This window comes from Haemaphysalis longicornis, unplaced genomic scaffold, assembly GCF_048455015.1.
Source record: "Haemaphysalis longicornis isolate Haplotype H1 unplaced genomic scaffold, Haemaphysalis longicornis Haplotype H1 scaffold_3, whole genome shotgun sequence".
In the NCBI taxonomy this organism is placed as follows: Eukaryota; Metazoa; Arthropoda; class Arachnida; order Ixodida; family Ixodidae; genus Haemaphysalis; species Haemaphysalis longicornis.
The window spans coordinates 80,458,727-80,473,143 of record NW_027526335.1 but is presented as its reverse complement, the minus strand read 5'-3'; positions in this window follow the sequence as shown (position 1 = coordinate 80,473,143).

The following is a 14,417-nucleotide window of genomic DNA, read 5'->3' as shown; positions in this document are numbered from 1 at the left end:
CGTAGCCATTGCCTACGACTCTCCTTATAGCCAAGATGTTCACGCAATCAACCATTCCGGTTTGAGCTACTGTAGTATGTTAACCTTTTCGGCCCTGGTGGTGTCAATTGACGCCATCACCTAAAAGTTCCTTTAGTGCATAGAGAACGAAACCAAAACTGTTAGTTTTCTTGGAAATTGTTCTTCAATGATGCCTGTTGCGGCACGTATCACTGTTGTTTCATTTTAGTGCAGCTGGACGCTACAAAGAAGAAGCTCCAGTGAAGACGGAATTACAACATTGAGGCTGAAAAAATAGGTGGTCTGAGTTTTATTACTAAGCTTGTAAATTTATAAACGCGTACAATACAAACTCATTTTTTGTTTGTAGGTTCATGTAGTCGTAAGGTTTAGGAAAATAAGCGAAAGATATCTCTCCTCCACAAAAAAATTTCATTACCAGATGTCCTAATTAATTGCCTCATTAACAAATATGTTAATATTTGCACTTCCAGCTCTATTTTTTGTTTGTGGGCTTGTGGGACCCTACAGTTTAGGAAAACACACAGAAAATATTGTTTTGCTTGAAATAAAAAAATCAATGCTGAAAGGGTTAAGCTATCACATTTTCAAGTTCGTGAGCACTCAGTGTCTTTCACGTGGTAGAATGGAAAAACAAACTGAAATACAACGTTCACGACTGCGTATATTAATTTTACAAGGTCAAAGAAGTAGCGTAAGTTTAGCTAAAGCGGCGTTTTTTTTTAGCAAATACCGTATTAAACCTCCCAAACTATTAAAATTCTATGCAATCTCACGTATCTCAAGCTCGCGACGCTTAGATACGTCGCGTGAGTTTCAGATACGTGAGATTGAGATACGTCGTCGAACATGCTGATCTCAAAGGTCATATCGTCGCTAAGGGGGCACCCCGAGAGAACTTTTTCTGTGGTTCAGATGTTTTCGCAGTCTGTTTGTGCGTATTTCATACTGTCAACCACGTTCTACTTAGAAGAACGTTTCATCGGGGACATGAAACGAAAAAGAAATGCTCAAACACTTGTCAATGTAAGCAAGAAAGACCAGCGCATGCCTTGGCTGTCACCACGTGCGTATTATCTATTTATCCCAATACATTCTAGTTCTTTATTGTTATCGGGGATACTAGCAGCATCCATGAGTAGAAAGGCGAATTAGCTTTCATTGCATTAAACTAACAAGCGGAAGTTTCTTGTCCGAGCTACATTTCCGCATACTCTTTTAGGTCAAGAGTATAGGCTCAGGAATTACGTCTCCTTGGCAGTTTTTTATGCCACTTTTTCGCTTTTTTATGCTTTCACGTCTCCAGGACGCTGGCCAGACTACGGGACTTTGTAGCTGTGTCCGGGGTGCCAGGATGCGACGTGCTCTGCGCGCGTCGGGGTGGTTTTCTGCGAAAGACTGCCTGGGTTATCGTTCTGTCGTCGCTGTTGTCTCTTACTCTCCACGAATGCATCCAGGTTTGCAACTGCAGCCAGTAGCAGTGACCGCACGTGAACTAAATAAAAACACCTGTAAACGAGGTCGCACCCCTAATCGTAATACGCACCTCTATATGCCTATTTAGTTCCAAGAAGTCGAAAGCATCGTAACCTTCGGGTAAGGCATCTAACAACATGGCATAATTTTTTGGCATTCTACATAGTGTCGTGCATACTGTTTTTTTTACCTGCAGCAGATCACCCAGGATGCGTAGATTAAGGAACGGGTTCGTTTCGTGGGTCATTGTGAATTTAGTCTACTACCAGCACAAGAATATAGGTTGTATTCACTGGCGAGGCACGCATGCAGGCAACCATGTGAGTGCGGCGTCACTGGTTACGTCGGGCTCCGCGGAATGGCGGTACTTGTTCGTGCTAAGCACATGATGTGTGTTGGGTGGTCCAAACTCTACCCTACCAAATGCCGAACGCAAATTAATGCCTCGACTCCAATCTGAGTGCGATTAATAACATCTCTGTTGACACCACCGTTGAAAATCGCGTTGAAACGGAACAGACGACGCATGCCGATGTTCTTTCTGCGGCGTGCAAGCGCAGTGGCCCAAGCCGCGCCATGTCCCTGGCGCGTCGGCCATGTATGTGACTGTTTTCCAGTGTTTCCAAACGAAGAAACTGACAGATAAACTTTTCAATGAATACCATCTATACTAGTTTAGCTCGAACGATATGGCAGGGACCACTGCTGGGGTGGGGATTTCGCTATGCCATCGTTTCTTGGCAGGTTTTCCTCGAGTACGGTCGGTTCCCCGTGATCTTCGACTACAACTATGAAGATGAGTCAGTGCTGCACCTGCCCGGCGTCACCGTGTGCAACGTGAACCCGTTAAAGAGGTCTCTGCTGTGCCGAGAAAAGTTCGACAAATCCCAAGACATGCCCAAGGAGCTGCGCCAAAGGCTTTGCGCTGTTGAGCCGGCCTTCTACGAGGTGTGCATTTGTATGAACGTTCATCGTACATTTGCCAGCTTTACCTTTTAAATGGCCCGGTGGTGATGATGACGATGATGATTATGATGATGATGATGATGATGATGATTGCGATTGGTTTCCCCTTTGTAGCGGGGTAATGACGTGTCATCTTACCAAAAAGGACTAATACACCAATATTTTATACCCTTGGTTTAATACTAGCGCTGCTTATTGCAGGCACAAAAAACTTATTAGGCACAAAATACGTTTTTTTCCTGTTACAGGTGGTAACTGTCCTAGGCAATATTCCCCTCTCTGCTTTTCGTCCACCAGCATTCTAATCTTCTTTTCGTCGCCTCGACAGCCTTGAAGTTAACTTCCTCTGTGCTACCCTTAAATCCTAGGGCTTCTGGAAGCCGAATATTTCTCTCATGTAGAATTGAGTGGAAAAAGCCGCCCTCTGGCGTCTGTAGCAGCAAAATGGTTCCTAATGGTCAACGACGCAAAGAAAGCAAAAGCAAAGGAACTGGGTTAAAAAAACAGGAAAATTTCAGACAGGATGGGAATCGAACCGAGGGCCTCTGGAATTCGACCGAGTGGAGCAAGCATTCCTACTACAGGTCCGAATCCCTAGCTTAGCAAAGGTTTGTTTGCTTGTTTGCTTGTTTGTTTGTTTGTTTGTTTGTTTGTTTGTTTGTTTGTTTGTTTTGTCCACTCGTGACATTACATAACGGTTGCGGCACCACTTTTTTTTCATGTCGTTCCTACCCAGCCGAAAAAATCTGAGGAAATTCAGGGAATTGTCCACCAATGTGTAGCATTCTTACGCCCCTTGTCTGGAGTGTGAGTTCTTTACAGCCAAATTTGTTAGTTTTTGAAAATTCAGTTCGACCAATTGTCTCCATTTACGCTATTATAACGATTACAGGCGGAACTTGTCTGTGACCAAAACATAAAAACAAATGTATCTTGGAAATTTATTATTCTTACATTACTATTGCTGCTGATCGTATTGCTGCCAATCGTGCTGCTAGTCTTAGTATTACTACCCTGGTAATTAGTTACTATTCTTACTAACCGTTTGAAAAAATGATTAGAAGAGATTTGTAGAAGCACGAGTACAAGCTTATGTAACTTACACGCTGATTCGTTTGACCACGACTGCCCATAGCCGAATTTCGAGGACCGAAATTTGCAAGAAAAGCTGGTGACGTGGATGGCTCAGCTGAGCAGTTCTCGACCAGAGCTCCTAGAACGACTGTCCACCCGATTCGAAGACATGATACTGAGCTGTTCATACGGACACAAGAACTGCAAAAGTCCGAGGTTAGTCCCGAACGAATGACACCCGGTTTGGCTCGAAGAAGGTCAAATTAAGGTGGAGATTGATACATTTTCCGAAGCGATTCCAATAGGTTTTATGAAAGAATGATTTTACCCCTTATTATATCTAACCTATATATGTTTAAGCTAAAGTTCGCGCTTTAATGTTAATATGTTTCATTTTTGCTGCTCGGTACGCTGTCAACTTAGAGTATCCCACAGTACAGTTTGCTACGATTCGTGTGCATTGATACATCGTCCGCGAGCGTCAAAGATGACGGCAGTAACTATTTTGAGCGGCTGAACACTGTTAGTCCTTTTCGTTATTTTGTCATTTATAGAATGCTGCCGTCAATTCAACCAGTTTGTAATCCTAATACCTCCGTCAAATAAAGTTTCATGATGTCCGGCATCACGTACCGATTTGCCGGCAGCCATTCCAAATTTGCAATGAACATTCGCCATTGCACTTTCCAGGCCGAGAACGCTACTTACTAATGGGGCAGTAATTTTGTCTTCATATGTATAAACCCCGCATGTACGGTTTGGTGAACCTATCACGAGAAGACGAGGAGTTGGGCAGTAGTGCACATCTCTATGGACACTCATATCCGAAGAAGAAGAAGCTTTGTACTTTGTACCAGCGCGGGCTCTGTCATGGCCGCCATGTCAATACTGAGAATACATCGTTCGCCTATCTTGTGATTCACGTCCATTGTCCTGCCGCGATGTAACAATAGGATGGTGGTTTATAGCAAAAAGCTGCAGCGGAAAAATGATTGAAACACCGGTAATCTACCGGATATATATATATATATATATATATATTCGCGCGCGTTTTTCTACCAAACAGCGGAGAAAGCACTTAGAACCTCGCTTGAAGCAGTTCGAGGCACTTACGCTAATGTTCCTCTTCCATGTCTTAAAACTACGCGCAGATTCTTCAGACAGATGTTTATGAACCGTTACGGCAACTGCCTCTGCTTCCACTGCAACGCCAGCAGCACCGAAGAGGACGCCTTTTACATCTACGATAGCACAGAAAGCCCTCAAGAAGGTGAGAGAGAATCGCTTCTTCCCGGAGGGTTCTGAGTTGTGTTTATAAAATACGACACGTGGGAAAGATGCTTCTGGTCTGCCTCCCACAGCTTCTTCCATGGAAGCTACTCAGACTTCAGTGCTTCAAGTATTAATCTGGTAGCACACTCTATTTGTATCATTTGTGGCATAACTGAAATGCTAAACACCAAATACCGGAGAAGTTGTAATGTGTTCGTCCGTCTGGCAGCCTAATAATGTCGTCGAAATACAACCTACCAGCCCAAAAGCAAGTCGTTCTCTCCACGTTATGCGCATATATTTTATGCCTAAATTAAATGGCTTCTACTTTCCCGCTATGTGACACTGCCGCAATCCATAGAGTTAATGCCCCTGTGCCTTCTTCTTGAAGTGGGATGAGAGCAACACTTCCCTGTGTGAAACACCCCTAGCGTATTTAAACTACGCCGAATGGTTATTTGTATCTGTGTGCACTACTGTGTAGTGAAGTACGCTTTTCCCCCCGTACTTGATTCTCCCATTCGTTACCAGAGGGTGCCGGTGCGCGCCGATGGGACCAGTGCCAATTTTTAGGAAGGTGGCGGACTTTTAACCGTATGCGCACAGTTCACCGCACCGCTGTTAGCTGTGTAGGCACCTCTGGTTCAGAAGTGCCTCCAACCCGCTGACCACGGGGTCCGAGAGGAGGGACTTTCGCTACGCTTTTTTTAAATAAGGTCACACGCCTAGGTACCCCCTTAATCGCCTCCGCTGCAGAAGGGGGTCTCTCCCTCGGTAAATCACGAGAGGGGGGAGGGGGGCAAGAAAAAGATAGTGATAGGAGATACTTCCTCATGCAGTGAGGCGAGAAAGAGATTCTTTCGATATCAGCGGTACCCAGCAGAATAATTTGAAATGAAAATGTAACTCAAAATGAGCACTACAGAAAATAGCGAATATTGTCATCGAAGTAACGTTGCTATCAGTGTTACCACTGCGACACCAAGTTTCCTTTACTTTACTTTATATAATATTTCGCGGCCTTCTTCTGTTTTTGCCTGATAATTTTTGTTGCAGTTTTACTGTATCGAGTGTGCTGCAACACGCGTCGAGTGTATCGCGCGCCACGCGCCATACACTCGAGAAAGATCGGTTTCTTGGGCGGGGTCAACCGAAACAGACATTGTTCTCTAGATTCGATGGCCGTTTTGCATTGCGTTGTGGTGTAGGATTTTCACCCAATCTCTACGAAATGAAAAAAAAAACAAGATAAAAACAGCCGCGTATCTGCTCCTTTCGTTGCAAATGTCGACGAAAGACGATGGTCGACTGGCGCCCCTGCCAAGTAAACACCTCCATTCTCGTTCCCCCTCACCCCTCATGCTGTTCCTCTCCCGTCTGGCTCCTCCCAAGATAACACGCTAGAGGTTTGCTCAAGTCAATTTCAATTCACCGCGTTCCACTGCTCCAAGTGGGTGCCTCGATGCCAGCGCTGCCGTACGGCGGAGACGCGTGTGAATCGAGGCACCCTTCTCGAACTATTATAAACCCCGTTGCCCTACTTTACGTTCATTCGACGACGACAAGGGAATTCGCAAGCACGGATCGCTCCGTCTTCTGCGTCCAATTTTGGCGATTATTTGACCCACAGAGCCTGGATTTAGCCATCAAAGTTCGGGAAAGGTCTACCGGTCATGCGGATACCACTATTGCAGGTGGGTGACCCGTGGAAATAATTTTACAAGACGTTGAGTGAGACCGGTGGCCACCGCCGCGCTAACCCTAACCTCGACTACGGCCCCGCCGGAGCCGGGGCGGGTCCCCGGCGGACCCCCGTCCACTGAGGAAATGGCTACAGCCATGCGAATTGAAGTTGACGGGATTGAGATTGACCCGGAGGCATGCACCAGAGCCAACGGCTGGCGTACGGCAGGAGAAAAGATCAAGAAGTCGGACGGCGACGTGGCGGCCATGTCGCCAACGCCCGGCAACGGCGGGGGGAGAGCCAAGGCCACCCCAGACGGCGTGGAGCGGGTGACGCGCCCGCCTATTAACAAGGGCAAGCTGTTACGAAAGGCACGGATGCCGGAGCTCCCGCGAGGCGACATGAAGATCATCGTTCGCCCGCGTGGAGGGCTCCGAGTTGGCGCTGTGACCAGAGTAGAATTAAGTCGAGCAATCACGGCGGCAGCGCAAGTTGCGGCGGAAGATGCAAGGGGGGATGTTGTGTGCCCCAACAGCCACCAGAATATCTTGGTGATCAGCACGCCCCGACGGGGGAACGCCGATCGCTACAATGCGGTCGAGCGCATTGATGTACGTGGGACTACATACGAAGTATGTGCGTACGAGGCCGCCCCCCACGGAACTGTGAAGGGGGTGATTCGCGATATACCACTTGAAGACTCAGCTCTGGATATCCAACAGCACGTGGTCCACGAATATAATCCAACGGCACTGCAAGCAAACCGCATCGGAAAATCACGATCAGTGGTGATTGCTTTCGCAGGGAGGAAAGTTCCACGCTACGTCAGGTACGGAAACCTCCTCACGGAGTGTACGCTATACCGTAAACAGATTGAGGCCTGCCAAGCCTGCGGCCGGTTGGGGCATCGCCTCGACGTATGCCCTGACCCCACAGACAAGATTTGCCGGGGATGTGGGACCGCCGGACCCGCTGAGGATCACGCGTGCGAGCCCAAGTGTGGTCTCTGCGGAGGCAACCACATCACAGCAGACAAAACGTGCAGAGCAAGATACAAAACCCCTTTCATCGTTCGGCAACGTCGATGGGAGAGGAGACCGAAGAACCAACAAGAACGGGGACGAAGCCCCGACCGCAGAGGTCCTGCAGGCGGACCCCAACGGGACAGCAGATCGAGATCGAAGACGCCCACTAGGTGCGCTGGGGGTCGTCGGCGCAGCTGCTCCCGGTCGCAATCTCGGATGCGCGGTGGTGCCGGCGGCCGACAGGGGCGCTCTCACTCAAGGCCGGTGCAGAGTGGCAACCGCCACTGGGAGACGGCGGGGCGACGAGCGTCTACCGCACGGAGTGGTTCGAGACGGCGGAACGAGCTCGAGGATGGCGAGGCGTCGGCACGGAGGCGGCGTTCGAGGTCCAAGGGATGGCCCGGAGATCAACGCGGACCAGCACCCAAAAAGGTGGGCTGGGCTAGCAGGTCTCCCAAAACGTCCGACTCGGAGTTCCCTCCCCTAAATTCCCCCTCTTCCCCTCCTCAGTCAACAACCAAAGAAAATGCAGAAATTGCAGAGTTGAAACAAACAATCGCTAAACAGAACGCGCGCATCCTAGAACAAAACGCCCAAATCAAAGGGCTAATGAATAAGCTAGAACAGTTAGTAACAAGAGGACCAGGTCAGGGAGCATTCAAGGACCAGGCAGAGATACCAGCGGCGGAGGGCCCGCGCAAAATGCCCTGCAGGAGGTCACCCCCTCCGACTTCAAGCACGACGCAGGCCCAACACAGGCAAGAGGCCATGGAAGCCGAGGACGCTACAGTCAAGGAACTAGTCACACAGCCGCCGGCAGAGGAGCAGAAGCAGCTTACGCACGGGGAAACGGTCATCCTCACTGCACTAAGGCGCATAGAAGACCGGCTCAGCACACTTGAAGTTAAGTACGAGAAACATGCATCACGTATTGCAGCATTGGAGATCAGGATGAGATCCATGTCACTGAAGAAAGAACGAATGGGTAGAATAAAAGAAGCCATTGCCAAGCGGCGCGGAAGGCTTGAAGTCACAAACAGCGAGGATAATGACCTCAAACCCCAAGCACAGTAAGAGACGGCGGGGCAGCAATGAGCCCACGACAATTTTCCAATGGAACTGCAGAGGCATCCGGTACAAAGACATGGAACTAGCACTATACATGAACGCAGTAGAACTTAGACCAGCTATCCTTGCTCTACAAGAGACAAGAGGAATCCCGAAGATACCAGGGTACGTTACGTACACCGACCCCACCAAAATGGGGACGGCGATTCTTGTGGAAAATCGCATAGCAGCAACACAGCACCTGACAGCTCAAGCGGGGTGCGAACACACGCTGGTTGAAATACATGCGCAGGAAATCGGCAGCAAAAGTAATATCTTTATCATGAGTGTCTATTGTAGACCGTCGCAAAAACAATACGAATTCGAACGAGTTGTGTTGGATGCGAAGAGGTTGGCCAGGACCAGACCACTTCTGATCCTGGGGGATTTCAACGCACCACACACACTATGGGGATACAGGTTTCAATCAAAGAGAGGAAAGGCCTTAGTCAAGACTATGGAGGCCCTGGATATAACGCTACTCAACGAACCTGGAGTACCAACACGAAGAGGGAACAGCGCATCTAGAGACACCACACCGGACCTGTCATGGCTCAGCGGTTCACTCGACGTCACATGGAAATGTGAAGACGAGGACCTGGGCTCTGATCACCGCGTTGTTACACTCACAGTACGAGGTCTTGACTTTCGAGCCAAGCTGGGAACAGCCCACATCACAGACTGGGACAAGATGCGTACATGCACACAACAAGCGGAGGACGACGCGGAAGAAACGACATCATCTCACTTATCGTACAAGGAATGGGCTGACAAGCAGAAGCGGATCCTCGACCAGTTCACCCAGAAAATCGCGACAACAACAAAGGTACCATTTGTTGACAGCAGGCTTGCCCACATGTGGGCAGCGCGGCATTCACTCACCAAGCGCTGGAAGAGGCAGAGACGGAATAAAAAGCTCGCCCGCCGCATAGCTAAGCTCAACGCAGACTTATCAGAACATGTGTCCAAACTTAGTAGAGAAAATTGGCTACAGATATGCGACGGCCTCCAAGGCCAGCTGTCTGTGGGAAAGACATGGAAGCTGCTACGGCACCTCATCGACCCCGCAGGCAGCAAGACGGCAAGCCACCGCTCGTTGACAAAAGTATTAAACACATATGACGGAGATGGTGACCGGCTGATTAAGGCGCTGAAAGAGCACTATCTACAGACGGAGCGGGGGCAACACCCGGCCCCACAAGAATACGCAGGTCCCCATAACGAGGACCTAGACAGGCCCTTCTCGCCTTCGGAGCTCTGGTCAGCAATTGACGATAGTAATAAGAAGAGTGCCCCTGGCAAAGATGCTATTACATACAGACTACTTACAAACATGAGCAGCAGGGCAGCGCAGTCCCTCCTCGAACATATAAATAAGGCTTGGGAGAGCTCGCAGCTCCCACCAGAATGGACAGAAGCCGAAGTGCGATTCATTCCTAAACCCGGAAAAGCCCCAGCCATAGAGAACATGAGGCCAATCTCGCTAACCTCATGCGTGGGAAAGGTGATGGAGAGGATGGTGCTCCGTCGACTCCAAGCGCACCTTGAAAACACCGATCAACTGCCAAAGACAATGTTTGGATTTAGGAAACAACTATCCACCCAAGATGTGATGCTCCAACTTCCCGAGTTAGTCATCAAGCAAGCTACCAGAAACAGCCCCAGGGGAATTCTGGCCCTAGACCTAAAGGGGGCTTTCGACAACGTTACACACGCAAGCATTCTAACGAACCTCAACGGTACGAGATGCGGCACACGCACTTTCGGATATATCAAGAATTTCCTATCCTCCCGTACGGCGCAAATCTCGGTGGGCAACGAGCGATCGGAACCCATCGAACTTGGGGAACGAGGCACCCCTCAGGGAGCAGTCCTGTCACCACTCCTTTTCAACCTGGCTCTGCTACCCCTCCCACACCTGTTGGATCAAATTGAAGGGATCGGTCACGCGCTCTACGCTGACGATATTACAATATGGACGCAACAAGCGGGTTCCGATGGTTGGATAGAGGAGACCCTCCAAGCGGCGGCACTGACCGTGCACGAGTACGCGAAGACCTGCGGACTCAGCTGCGCGCCACAGAAATCGGAGCTCCTCGTGGTCCAACCCGGCAAACCCCGCCAACAGCTCCCGCCTGACATCGCTATCCAAATCGAAGGCATCAAGATCACGCCGACGGACAAATGCCGAATCCTCGGGCTTACCCTACAAGATAACGGAAAGGCACACGCCGCCGTCGATAAAATTAAGAACAGTGCTGAGAAGATCCTTGCGATGCTGCGAAGAGTCACCACCCGGAACAGAGGCCTGAAGGAGGACGACGCCCTCAGGCTAGTACAAGCGTTCATAATATCAAGACTTACATATTCGGCACCGTATCTCAATCTCAACAAGACCCAGAAGACTACACTCGACACCATCATCCGAAAGGCCACTAAGCAGGCCCTCGGCTTACCGATATACTCGTCAACCCAGCGCTTACAAGCCATGGGCGTACATAACACGGTTGACGAGCTCATCGAGGCCCACCTATCCAGCCAGCGTCTCCGCCTGAGCCAGACAATTCCCGGCCGCGCGGTGCTGGACAAGATAGGATGGCGCAAAGAACAGGCAACAATCAAGACCACCATACCAACAGAATGGACGAGGGCCTTAAAGACCAAGCCCCTACCCCGGAACATGGCCCCGGGCAAGGACGACGGTAGGAGGCAGGCTCGAGCCAAAGCAGTGTCTCAGCAACTACAACAAGAAAATGGAGTGCTCTACGTAGACGCCTCTCTTGTGAAAGGAAGCAATCGCACAGCGGTGGTGGTCACCGATGCAGAACGACTCATCAACAGCGCGGCGGTAAAGACTAAGGAGCCCACGACAGCGGAGGAAGTGGCCATAGCCCTGGCGCTCGTTCAACCGGGCGTCGGGGTGGTGGTCACTGACTCAAAGAGAGCCTACAGCGGTTTCAGAAAGGGGGTGATCTCCTCAGAGGCAGCCACAATACTATCGAAAAAGAGGGCACCGGGCCGAGCCATAGAGCTCACATGGGTGCCTGCCCATACAAAGGTAGCCGGCAACGTCATCGCTGACTACCACGCCCGAGCAATGACCCTCCGGGCAGGGCAGGACACGGACACCCCAACTCCGGCACTCACATATAAAGAAATTACGAACGAATACAAAGACGAGCGGCGTACCCTCCCCGAGCCACACCGCACCCTGACCAGGGAGCAACAGACAATACTCAGGCGCATCCAGGCGGGGTCACTAGCCCACCCCGTCCTGTTGCATACATTTTACCCTGAACGCGAGGGGGACCGCTGCCCATTCTGTAAAACAAACAGCGGCACGCTCGCACACATACTGGCGGAGTGCACTAAACTCAAGGCCCCTATACCCCCCCACCCTCCCTCCACCCCCCCTACCCCACTCCACGAGCGATGGGAGACCTTGCGGTCCAGCCCCGCCCTGCCGACCCAGCTCGCGCTGACGGCCAGGGGCCAGGAGCTGCTGGCCCAATACGGTTCCCGCGACCTGGGAACCGCTCCGTCTGGCGTCTGAAAACGCCTCGAGCTCAAATAAAGTTACTACTACTACTACTACTACTACTTCATTCCAAGCAGAACGTGGAACCTGTCTAGTGGAACCTGTTGTTACTCTTGCCGTTGGATTTCTTGAAATGTCGCCAGGAGCTATAGTAGCGCGGGCAACAGCAGGCGACGGTTTTCTGCAGTTGATGTAGCATTTCATTTGCTATCACAAAAACCAAGCACCCATAACTTTTTAAATAAAGGAACACTGCAAATATCACGTATGTATTGATTCCCTACCTTATATTTGCGTAATGTCTCGTTCTTGTTAAGCAATGTTGACAAGTATGAACATTGCCACCGTACTTAGACGTTTAGATATCGCTGTGGGTATGTAAAACTATTGCACACCTTTTGTTTCACTTTGGCCGGGTGGCAGAATCGAGTCATGGCGTAATCGCTGCAGGGCTGTAGCACAGAATCGCAGGCTACGTATGCAGTGGCCCTTGCTTTCCTTTTTCAGACAACACCTCGTGACCTTTTTGGAAGGCGAGTTAGCTCTTTTGGGTGAGGAAGAGTTTCTGCGACATTGCTCTACCCGGTTTATTGAGGTTTCTAACAAACGGGTTATTATTCATGCCAGTTTTCCAGACCTGTGTCCTTAGGGATTGTCGTTGTAACAAGTGATTTTGGTGTTAGAATTGTGTGTTAGGGCGGTACAGTACCCGTTGTCACATAAAACCAAACCTGTTCTGTATATTGCGGCATTCTTGAAGCGAATGTTTTTGTATCATTGTTTACCTCACATGTTAATCTTTTGGTTGTAAGCAACTCGAAATTGTTTGTATGTTAATCTTTTGTCCACAATCAACTTGAAGCTGTTTATATGTTTCTGTAAGTGTCTGTTACTTGCAGCCTTCGCGCTCTATTAGTGTTGTAGCAACCGGCGCTGCACTTGTTTAATTGTTTCTGGTAGTTACGTTGTATCATTGATACCGGGATTTTTTATAATAAATTTATCCTTTCAAGACAGACGAGCTCTGTCAACAGAATCGAGCTCTGTTGCGGCCAATTGATCAAGTGAGTTTAGTACGTTTTCTTGTGGGGCGACCCTACGGTTTGCGTTGGGTAGCCCCCACCCCTTGTGTCTGTGGACGCTATCCGCCATCTGAGTGCTCGTCAGCTTCGTCTCGCCATCCAAGATGGCCTCTACTCATCCCGCTCCCGTGAAATACCGACCGCCAGTCCCTAAGGCTCAATGCTTCAAGCTTGATGCCCCCAAGGATGCTTCAGTTGACGACATTATTGATGCAATCGAAGACGTCGTGGGTCCCCACGGCCTCAAGCGCCTCCAGCACCAAGGAGGCATGAAGTTTTGTGCCGCGGTCTCGTCCGCTGCTGCAGCTAAAACCCTAAACGAGCGTGGTGCCATTGTCGTGAATGGCACTTCGTGCCCCGTTACCTGCATCGGTCCCCAGATAATCTACGTCACCGTGTGTCGTTTCCAATGGTACATGAACGACCAAGACCTGGGCGCAGCCCTTTCGCCTTACGGCAGGGTGCTTAACGTTCACTATCCGAGCTTCAACGGTAGACCGCGCATTGAGAACGGCGTGCGCCTCGTCCGCATCGAAATGAAGTCTCCCGCCCCAATTTTCTGTCGGTCCGAGGATAGAAGGTACAGTGCGAGTACCGGGGCGTGAAGAGAGTGTGCTCTCGGTGCGAGCGAGAAGGCCACAACCGCTCCGATTGCAAGACGCCATGGTGTCCTCGGTGCGAGACCTTCGGACACGAGTTCGAAATATGCTCGGCCATATGTCGCCGCTGCCATGGAGACCACGCCACGGCGGACTGCCTGCGACCTCGTTCTTATGCGGCCGCAGCAAGTGAATTCCCCGAACTCTCTCGAAATACCAACGAGATTCCGCAGATGCCTTTGGCCCGGCGGCAGACTCCACCAGACGACATCCCCAGTAGCGCTTCGTCTTCCAGTGATGGCGATTCGCAAGTCACAATAATCTACGAGACGCTGATGGAAGATATGGCAACCACGCCGACGCTTGCGAAGGACACGTCATCATCCGACGAGCTTACTAGTCAGCCCAATGAAGAAACGGCGGGCAACTCATGCTCTTCATCCAACAAAGCGTCTCTTTCGCCCCCCGTCCTCCACAGACATCGACACGGGAGGAAGTGGCTCAGCGGATTCTCGCAGTCAGCTCCCGTCGTCCCACCCAGTAGACCCTGCCCATGTTCCAGCGGCAAAGCCC